Source organism: Spinacia oleracea, chromosome 3, assembly GCF_020520425.1.
Source record: "Spinacia oleracea cultivar Varoflay chromosome 3, BTI_SOV_V1, whole genome shotgun sequence".
In the NCBI taxonomy this organism is placed as follows: Eukaryota; Viridiplantae; Streptophyta; class Magnoliopsida; order Caryophyllales; family Amaranthaceae; genus Spinacia; species Spinacia oleracea.
Window position 1 is genome coordinate 115079635 of NC_079489.1, and position 10274 is coordinate 115089908.

The window sequence follows — 10274 nt, forward strand, 5'->3', positions numbered from 1 at the left end:
CTCCGAGGGGATAAAAAAGAAGCTAGATGAAGCTAAAGGTCTATGGGCTGATGAGCTGCCAAACGTCTTATGGTCAATCCGCACCACGGCTAAGAATTCCACCGGCGAAACCCCATTCTTGCTAGCCTATGGTGCCGAGGCCGTACTGCCCATACAAATGTGTGAACCTACACTGAGAGTCATGCTATATGGCGAGAATGCCAATTGGGAAATGATGAAGTTGGCCCTGGATTTTTTACCTGAAATAAGAGGAAATGCGGCATTGAGGCAACAGTTGTACAAGATAAGGATGGTGAGGGAGTACAACAAGAAAGTCTCTAAAAGAGTGCTCAAGATTGAGGATTTTGTTCTCCGAAAAATGGAGTCTGTGGGACGAGCCAATGAGCAGGACAAGCTGACACCAACTTGGGAAGGACCCTATGAGATCTATGACGAGGTCAGGGATGGAACTTATCGCATTCAGGACATGCAAGGCCGACCCTTTCTACGCACCTGGAATGCAGACAATCTCAAAAAATATTTTTTCTAGATGTGTTCTGACTTCATCCTTTATGGAAGATTCTACTGTCTAGACAACGACCGCTAATGGTCCTAATAGAGTAGTAATCTCTCTTTTAACTGGCTAAATTCGCCTTACAAAGTATAAATAATACTACTCCACTTGTTATGTACTATTTATTACTCATACGCTAAACACTAACTTACCTAACATATGCATGCAAAAAGCCTAATCGAATAAAGGCCTAAGAAGTGGCCCCAAATTATCAAAACGTTTCCAAGCCTAATTGATTGAAGCCTAAGGAGTGGCCCAGATTAGCATAAAAATAGGCTGATCACCTATCGAAGTTATAAAAACCGTTCCCTTAAAAGCGAACGTCTATTTTTCCTAAGGCAAATAGGATTACTCCTATATGCCACGGCAACAAACATGCCGCGCCCATTTTACGACGGGGGCAAACCCCCAAACAAATCGTCGTTTCCTTAAAAACGAGTATTTTTCCTAAGGCAAATAGGATTACTCCTATATGCCGCGGCATCAAACATGCCGCGCCCACTTTACGACGGGGGCAAACCCCCAAACAAATCGTCGTTTCCTTAAAAACGAGTATTTTTCCTAAGGCAAATAGGATTACTCCTATATGCCGCGGCATCAAACATGCCGGGCCCATTTTACGACGGGGGCAAACCCCCAAACAAATCGTCGTTTCCTTAAAAACGAGTATTTTTCCTAAGGCAAATAGGATTACTCCTATATGCCGCGACATCAAACATGCCGGGCCCATTTCACGACGGGGGCAAACCCCCAAACAAATCGTCGTTTCCTTAAAAACGAGTATTTTTCTTAAGGCAAATAGCATTACTCCTATATGCCGCGGCATCAAACATGCCGCGCCCATTTTACGACGGGGGCAAACCCCCAAACAAATCGTCGTTTCCTTAAAAGCGAGTATTTTTTCTAAGGAAAATAGGATTACTCCTATATGCCGCGGCATCAAACATGCCGCGCCCATTTTACGACGAGGGCAAACCCCCAAACAAATCGTCGTTTCCTTAAAAATGAGTATTTTTCCTAAGGAAAATAGGATTACTCCTATACGCCGCGGCATCAAACATGCCGCGCCCATTTTACGACGGGGGCAAACCCCAAAACAAATCGTCGTTTCCTCAAAAACGAGTATTTTTCCTAAGGCAAATAGGATTACTCCTATAAGCCGTGGCATCAAACATGCCGCACCCATTTTACGACGGGGGCAAACCCCCAAAGAAATCGTCGTTTCCTCAAAAACGAGTATTTTTCCTAAGGCAAATAGGATTACTCCTATATGCCGCGGCATCATACATGCCGCGCCCATTTTACGACGGGGGCAAACCCCCAAACAAATCGTCGTTTCCTTAAAAACGAGTATTTTTCCTAAGGCAAATAGGATTACTCCTATATGCCGCGACATCAAACATGCCGGGCCCATTTTACGACGGGGGCAAACCCCCAAACAAATCGTCGTTTCCTTAAAAACGAGTATTTTTCTTAAGGCAAATAGCATTACTCCTATATGCCGCGGCATCAAACATGCCGCGCCCATTTTACGACGGGGGCAAACCCCCAAACAAATCGTCGTTTCCTTAAAAGCGAGTATTTTTTCTAAGGAAAATAGGATTACTCCTATATGCCGCGGCATCAAACATGCCGCGCCCATTTTACGACGAGGGCAAACCCCCAAACAAATCGTCGTTTCCTTAAAAACGAGTATTTTTCCTAAGGAAAATAGGATTACTCCTATATGCAGCGGCATCAAACATGCCGCGCCCATTTTACGACGGGGGCAAACCCCAAAACAAATCGTCGTTTCCTCAAAAACGAGTATTTTTCCTAAGGCAAATAGGATTACTCCTATATGCCGTGGCATCAAACATGCCGCACCCATTTTACGACGGGGGCAAACCCCCAAAGAAATCGTCGTTTCCTCAAAAACGAGTATTTTTCCTAAGGCAAATAGGATTACTCCTATATGCCGCTGCATCAAACATGCCGCGCCCATTTTACGACGGGGGCAAACCCCCAAACAAATCGTCGTTTCCTTAAAAACGTGTATTTTTCCTAAGGCAAATAGGATCATTCCTATATGCCGCGGCATCAAACATGCCGCGCCCATTTTACGACGGGGGCAAACCCCCAAAAAACAAATCGTCGTTTCCTTAAAAACGAGTATTTTTCCTAGGGCAAATAGGATTACTCCTATATGCCGCGGCATCAAACATGCCGCTTCATTTTTAAGACGGGGGCAAATCCCCAAAAGTCATCATTTTCTTAGAACAATAGTTTATTTCTCTAAAGGCTAATAGGATTACTCCTATATGCCGTGGCATAAACATGCCGCCTCCAATTTAAGACGGGGGCAAATCCCAAAACAATCATTGATTATTCTGAATCTGCTGCGGCATATAACATGCCGCTACCATTTTAAGGCGGGCAAACCCCCCCCGCCCCCCCCCCCCCCCCCGCAACAATTGTTTTCCTTAAAACAAATCATTATTTTTCTAAGGCACACAGAATTACTCCTATCTGCCACGGCATAAAACATGTCACCACCAAAAAACCGCTCAACATTCCCCATACCCAAGTTCAGCGGCAATCATACTGATTGATTGAAGCAAGTCAATCAATCAATTAAAATAAACTTGGGCATGGGAGTCTTGTCTAGAGACTTATTGACACCTGCTCTCGGGCACAAGTAGATGTCCAATCATACACGTCAAAAATAACAGAGAAGGCGTCTAAAAGTCTCAAACTGAAAGATAGCATAAAAGGGTGACGAATCACCACTGGTCTGCGCTCAAAACGGCGCCAAATTCAACAGAAATAAAAAATTATCCAAACAAACGTCCTAGGCGTTGAAACACAAATAAAAATTATTCATTACAGACGCTCTAGGCGCCATAAAAACTGATTTTGATGAAGGGGAGTGGAGTTAAGACCCAGCAGGACGAGCAGCGGCAGAATGGGCGGAGGTCGACGTGACCACACCATCTGGACCGTCGACAGCAGGCTTTGAGGTTGGCTGAGCTGAAGTCCCCTCCTCCTGAGCCGGTGAGTTCACCTCCTCACTTTCGGCGTCGGAATCCTCAAACACGGGAGGAGGAAGACCTTGTTGCTCGGCTTCAATAATTGCACCCTGCTTTTGAATTTGCCGCTCAAACCAGGCGAATGAGAAGTCCTCCATGCAGGCGTCCCAGGCTCGGCGAGTTCTCTCTCTCACCTCCTCCGCAGCCAACTTGGCCTCGGCCTTGACCCGAGAAACCTCGGCCTGGGAAGCCGAGACCATCTCTTCAAGACTAGCCACTTGCTGGCGCAGGCTCGCAGCTTCCTTCACCTTGGCCTCGGCCTCCTGGAGGAACGAATGTGCAGAAAGGGCTTCGGCATTGAGGGTCTCAATGGCAAGAACTTGTTCATTGATTTTGATCAAGCACTGCTTCTTGTCACTCCTCAGGACGGCCAGCTCCTTGTTCTGAGCTTCAATGGTCTCCTACATCTCAAGCCGAACCTTCTCCACCGTCGCCATGGCATAGTCACCGGCATTGCTGGCCTTATGCACCTGCCGCTGAAGCTGACTGGTGACGTCAGCTCGCCAGCGTTTAAAGCCCTCGGCCTTAATAAGCAGCTGCAAGAAAAATACAAGTAAGAAAGGATAAAAACTGCTGAGTACAAGAATGAAACAAAAGTCGGACGCTTACATCCAGGAGAACCGCCTGCATAGCCCCAAACTGCGCATCCGCCGCCTGCATAGCCCCATACTGCGCATCCAGGAGGGAATTGCTCCACATATTCCTTCGGCACGGCTTTAATCACCGACGAGATAATCTTAGCCTTGTCTCGGGACGAGAAATGCTGAGACGGAGGAATATTGCGGACCTCATCGTCCAATGCCGCCTGCCGGCCAGAAGCTATACAAAAGAAAGATGAGTCCACAAAAGTACTTTAACAAAGAATACAACTAAAACTTGAAGATCCTGCACCTACCTGGATCGTCACTCCCCCGGGGAGGAGGGCGAGGCGCTTCCGGAGTCTGAGCCGCCTTAGGCGCTGGTTGATCGTCCTCACCATCGAGGATCTCAACCGGCGTAGGGGAAGCAGCCCTCTTGCTGGGACCGGCTCCTCCTCTGGCGTCCCCCCTCTTGGCCGAGCCCTCCGGAGGAGGATGCTGCCTCAAAGGAGTCACAGCCATCGGAACGACCTCCACTGGAGAGTCAGTCGACTTCTCCGGCAAGTCCTCCTTCTTGGGACGCCTGATCCTCGCCTTGACTTTGGGACGCTTCCCCGCTGTAGAAGCATCCCTGTCTTCGGCCTTGTGCTTCGAGCCGGCCGGACCCTTCTCGCCCTTCTGCAATAACAAAAACAGGCAATGTAAAGAAAGGTTGAAGCTAACATATCATGTTTGGCAGAAAGAAGACGACTTACTTTCGCCGGGGCACCTCCGACGATCCCTTTTAGCTTCTGGTCAACCATCTGAGTCAACCACTCCTTAGTGCTAATTCCCCCCTTCTCCTGAGGCGGAAGCTTAGACATGGCGACGGCTGCAAAAGAAGATTTTTGCAGAGATTAGTAAGCAAATAACATCCAACACATGAAAACAGTAATGCAAGGCGTTTTGTAAGCTGTCCTATAGGCCCATAATGCCTCGTCTAGCCTAAGGCTCCAAGGGCTCACCATTTTTTCTAATATTGATTTGATTTCCCGATTAGACACCTCAGTTTGACCGTTTGTTTGAGGGTGATAAGAAGTTGCTACTCTACGTGTCACATGAAATTTCTCAAGAAGAGCACCAAAAGTTTTATTGCAAAAATGAGTTTCTCTATCACTAATTATGGCCTTTGGCATGCCGAACCTATTAAAAATGTAACTCTTAACCAATTTGACAACGGTCTTAGCATCATCAGTTATGGTGGCAATAGCCTCCACCCATTTAGACACATAGTCCACAGCAAGAACAATGTAAAGATTACCAAAGGATGAGGGGAAGGGACCCATAAAATCAATGCCCCATACATCAAATATTTCACAAACTATAATTCCATGTTGTGGCATTTCATTTCTCTTAGAGATATTACCTGTTTTCTGACATGGTTCACAAGACTTAACAAAAATATAAGCATCTTTAAACAACGTAGGCCAATAAAAACCACACTGAAGGACTTTATATGCAGTCCTTTGAGGACCAAAATGTCCCCAGCTTCCAAAGAATGACAAAAATTGAGAATAGAAGTGAACTCAGATTTATCGACACACCTGCGCATGAGTTGATCTGCACAACATTTCCAAAGGTATGGGTCCTCCCAAAAATAATACTTTGATTCAGATTTAATCTTTTCCTTTTGAGCTCTAGACAATGTAGGAGGAAATGTTCTAGTGACTATGTAATTCACCATATCAGCATACGAAGGAGTATCAATACGACATAAAGAAAGTAATTGTTCATCAGGAAAGAACTCGGTCATTAACGGCCAATCATCTCTAGGAACAATCCTACTTAAGTGGTCAGCAACCAGATTCTCTACACCCTTTTTATCCCTAATTTCAAGGCCAAATTCTTGCAACAAAAGCATCCATCTAAGCAATCTAGGTTTTGACTCTTTCTTTTTCAACAAAAATTTAAGAGCTGCGTGATCAGAATATATAATCACATGAGTGCCAAGCAAATAAGGTCTAAACTTTTCCAAAGCAAAAACAACAGCATACATTTCTTTTTCAGTCACAGTGTAATTGCATTTGGCAGGATCAACTGATTTAGAAGCATAATGGATCACGTAAGACTTTTTATCTTTCTTTTGACCTAAAACAGCACCTATTTTGTCTTATCACTAGCATCACACATGATTTCGAAAGGCAATGGCCAATCAGGTGGTCTAATAATAGGAGCAGAGATCAGTTTATCTTTCAGATCATCAAAAGCTTTCTTGCATTTATCATTAAAGTCAAAAACAACATCCTTACCAAGTAAAACACAAAAAGGGTTTGCAATTTTAGAGAAATTTTTAATAAAACGTCTGTAAAAGCCAGCATGCCCTAAAAACGACCTAATTTCACGAACACAAGTAGGATAAGGTAATGAACTAATGACATCAATTTTAGCCTTGTCAACCTCTAAACCTTTAGCACTTACAATATGTCCAAGAACTACACCTTGTTCAACCATAAAATGACACTTTTCGAAATTCAACACAAGGTTAGTTTCAACACATCTTTTCAGAACTCGAGACAGACTATGAAGGCATCTATCAAATGAATAACCAAATACAGTAAAATCATCCATAAACACTTACATATCTTTTTCAATAAAATCAGAAAAAATACTCATCATGCATCTTTGAAAAGTTCCAGGGGCATTGCACAATCCAAAAGGCATTCTCCTAAATGCAAATGTACCAAAAGGACAAGTAAAAGTGGTTTTATCTTGATCTTCAGGAGCTATTGGAACTTGAGTGTAACCAGAATAACCATCTAGAAAACAAAAATAAGATTGTCCAGCAAGCTTTTCTAGCATTTGGTCAATAAAAGGCAAAGGGAAATGGTCTTTCCTAGTAGCTTGATTAAGCTTCCTATAGTCTATGCATACTCTCCAACCATTAGGAACTCTAGTGGGGACAAGCTCGCCTTTATTATTTTCAACAACTGCTATTCCGCTTTTCTTAGGGACCGCATGAATAGGACTTACCCATTGAGAATCAGAAATAGGGTAGATTACATCCGCATTTATCCATTTAATAATTTCCTTTTGAACAACTTCCCTCATCGAAGGGTTTAACCTTCGTTGAGTTTCTCTAGTGGGTTTAGCATTTTGTTCAAGAAATATTCTATGCATGCACAAGGTGGGATTAATGCCTTTTATGCCTGCTAAAGTCCATCCTATTGCCTCTTTATAATTTTTAAGCACATTCAACAGCTTTGCTTCCTGATATTCATTTAAAGAACTTGAAATAATTACTGGCAAAGTTTCATTAGCACCCAAATAAACATATTTCAAATTAGAGGGTAGGGGTTCTAACTCTAAAATTGGTGCTTCAACAAAAGAAGGAATCAATTTAGGCACAGATAAAGGCAAAGAAAAATCAGAATTTTTATTTTCAACATCACCAACCACATCAGACACAGCTACAATAGAAAAATCAGGCATTTCATTCTCTTTAGTACCATTATGAACATCAATTTTAAATAGTTATCACACCACTAATCAAATACATCCTGAGCCATCCAATCAAAAGCATCAAAAGTATCTATTGAACTAACATTATTGATATCACTTGGGTATCTCATAGCATCAAAAATATTAAACTTAATAATTTCTCCATCAAATTCCATAGTTAAGTTACCCTCATGAACATCAATTTTTGTCTTAGAAGTTTTCAGAAATGGTCTACATAACAACAAGGGAACACTATCACATCTATCACCCATATCCAGAACATAAAAGTCAGCAGGAAAAACCAATTCATTCACTTGGACAAGTACATCTTCTAAGACTCCTATTGGGAATGCGTTAGATCTATCAGCTAACTAAATAACAATATCAGTTTTAGACAAAGAACCCACATTTAAAGTATCATAAACAGATTTCGGCATAACATTTATGGAGGCTCCTAAATCTAGCATACACCTCTCAAACTTAGAATCTCCAATTTTGCAAGAAATACAAAACATGCCATGGTCCTTACACTTAGGGGGAAGCTTCTTTTGAATAATAGCTGAAATATTTTCCCCCATGCTTACCTTTTCAGAAGGACGAAACTGTCTTTTGTTAGTACATAGTTCCTTAAGAAACTTTGCATAACGAGGTACTTGTTTAATTGCATCAAGAAGGGGAATATTGACTTCAATTTTCCTAAAAGTTTCTAGCATTTCATTGTCAAGACTCTCTTTCTTAGCTTTAGAAAATCGAGAAGGGAAAGGAGGCAATTCTTTAAAACGAGAAACAACAGAATCAGATTCAGTTTTACTCTTCCCTTCATTTTCTTTTTCATTGTCCTTCACAGTACCCTCACTTTCCACTCTTTCCCCTGATCTAACTTCAGGATTGACTTCTATCTCTTTTTCAACTTCACGACTTCTCATTTTAGGTTCAGTTAACACTTTACCACTCCTAAGTGTGATAGCTTTAACATGACCATTGGGATTAGGGATTGTTTGTGATGGAAGTTTACCTGATAGTTGAGTTTCAAGATTACTTAAAGAAGTGCAAATCTGACCTATTTGAGTGTCTATGTGATGAAGGCGCGTGTCAGTTTTCTTTTGATACTCGATCAATACCCTGATTATGGACTTGCCCTATTTGATTAGTTAGTTGCTTAACTAAGTCTTCTAGTGAAGGACCAGATTAGGGTGGGTGATTTGGTTGACCATATTGCCTTGGTTGATTAGATTGTGGAAGTTGTGGTCTATTTCCATACCTTAGATTAGGGTGGTCTTTCCAACCTTCATTATAAGTTTGTGAGTAAGGATCATATTTTCTTTGACCAGAATAACCACCTATAGCATTCACATCTTCAGATTGCAAGTCAGGACATTTATCAGTAGGATGAGACTCATTATAGCGAATTCCACAAACTCTAGCTTTAGAATCGTTACTAGCAACAATTTTAGACACGAGAGTAGTTAAGGTAGCAATTTGTTGAGCATTTTCTTGTAATTGATTCTGAATACCACTTAAATCAACTCCATTTACTCTTTTAACATCATTTCTAGTACCATGTTGTTGGGTGTTTTGAGCCATATTTGAAATTAAAGCCCTAGCTTGGGTTGGTGTTTTGTCCACTAATGCCCCCCCACTCGAAGCATCTATCATACCCCTATCAGTAGGCAATAGGCCTTCATAAAAGTACTGAATTAATAGTTGGTCACTAATCTGATGTTGGGGACATGAGGAACACAATCTCTTAAAACGTTCCCAATACTCATACAAGGACTCATTATCATGCTGCCTAATGCCACATATCTCCTTCCTGATGGATCCAATTAGACTTGCTGGAAAGTACTTTCCTAGAAAAGTTGATGCCATACCATTCCAAGTCGTAATTGATCCAGCAGGAAGATCATACAACCAATCTTTAGCCAAATCTTGCAAAGAAAAAGGAAAAGCATGCAATCTAATATGATCCTGTTCGACTCCTTCAACATTCATAGAAGAACAAACAACCTTAAACTCTTTTAAATGTCGATGAAGATTCTCACCTGATTTCCCATAATATTTGGGAAGAAGATTAAGGAAACCTGAATTCAGTTTGAGGGGTTTGTCCAGCTCTGGAAACACAATGCAGAGAGGATCATCTCCCGTATTTGGGGCTGCCATCTCCTTCAAGGTTCTTTCACCCATTTTTGCTCCTTTTAGACTATCTTATGTTGGTTTAACTTCCTCTGGTTTCACCTCTACTGGTTGATCTATTTGAAACGGGTAGATTAATCTCTCACTACAAAAAAATGCGGCACATTGTGACGCTTTTTGGGACAAATTGCGACGGTAAAGAGTGTCGCTATTTCACATAGCGACGCTTTGGGAGAGGGTCGCTATTTTCATTGCCGCTATTTACCGATGCTTTAGAGCGTCACAATTTGCAAAATATCGATGTATTTCGACGCCGCTATTTGGGATATAGGGACTCTATAGATAGTCCCATTATTTAGACTGTAAAAAGCGTCACTATTTGCACGCTTATAGACACATTTCTCCGCCACTATAAACCATATAGAGACGCTTTAGACACCCGAAATATATAGAATCTTATTAGTG

General features: G+C 42.0%; 1 non-coding gene and 1 pseudogene across 1 annotated transcript; one reads left to right on the forward strand and one right to left on the reverse strand.

The window, feature by feature from the left end:
• Window positions 1-7720: 7720 nt before the first annotated feature.
• Window positions 7721-9860, reverse strand: LOC110778680 (uncharacterized; annotated as a pseudogene).
• Window positions 9390-9498, forward strand: LOC130471036 (small nucleolar RNA R71). Its single transcript, XR_008931730.1, has one exon. It is a non-coding gene; the product is annotated as a small nucleolar RNA R71 (small nucleolar RNA).
• Window positions 9861-10274: the final 414 nt, after the last annotated feature.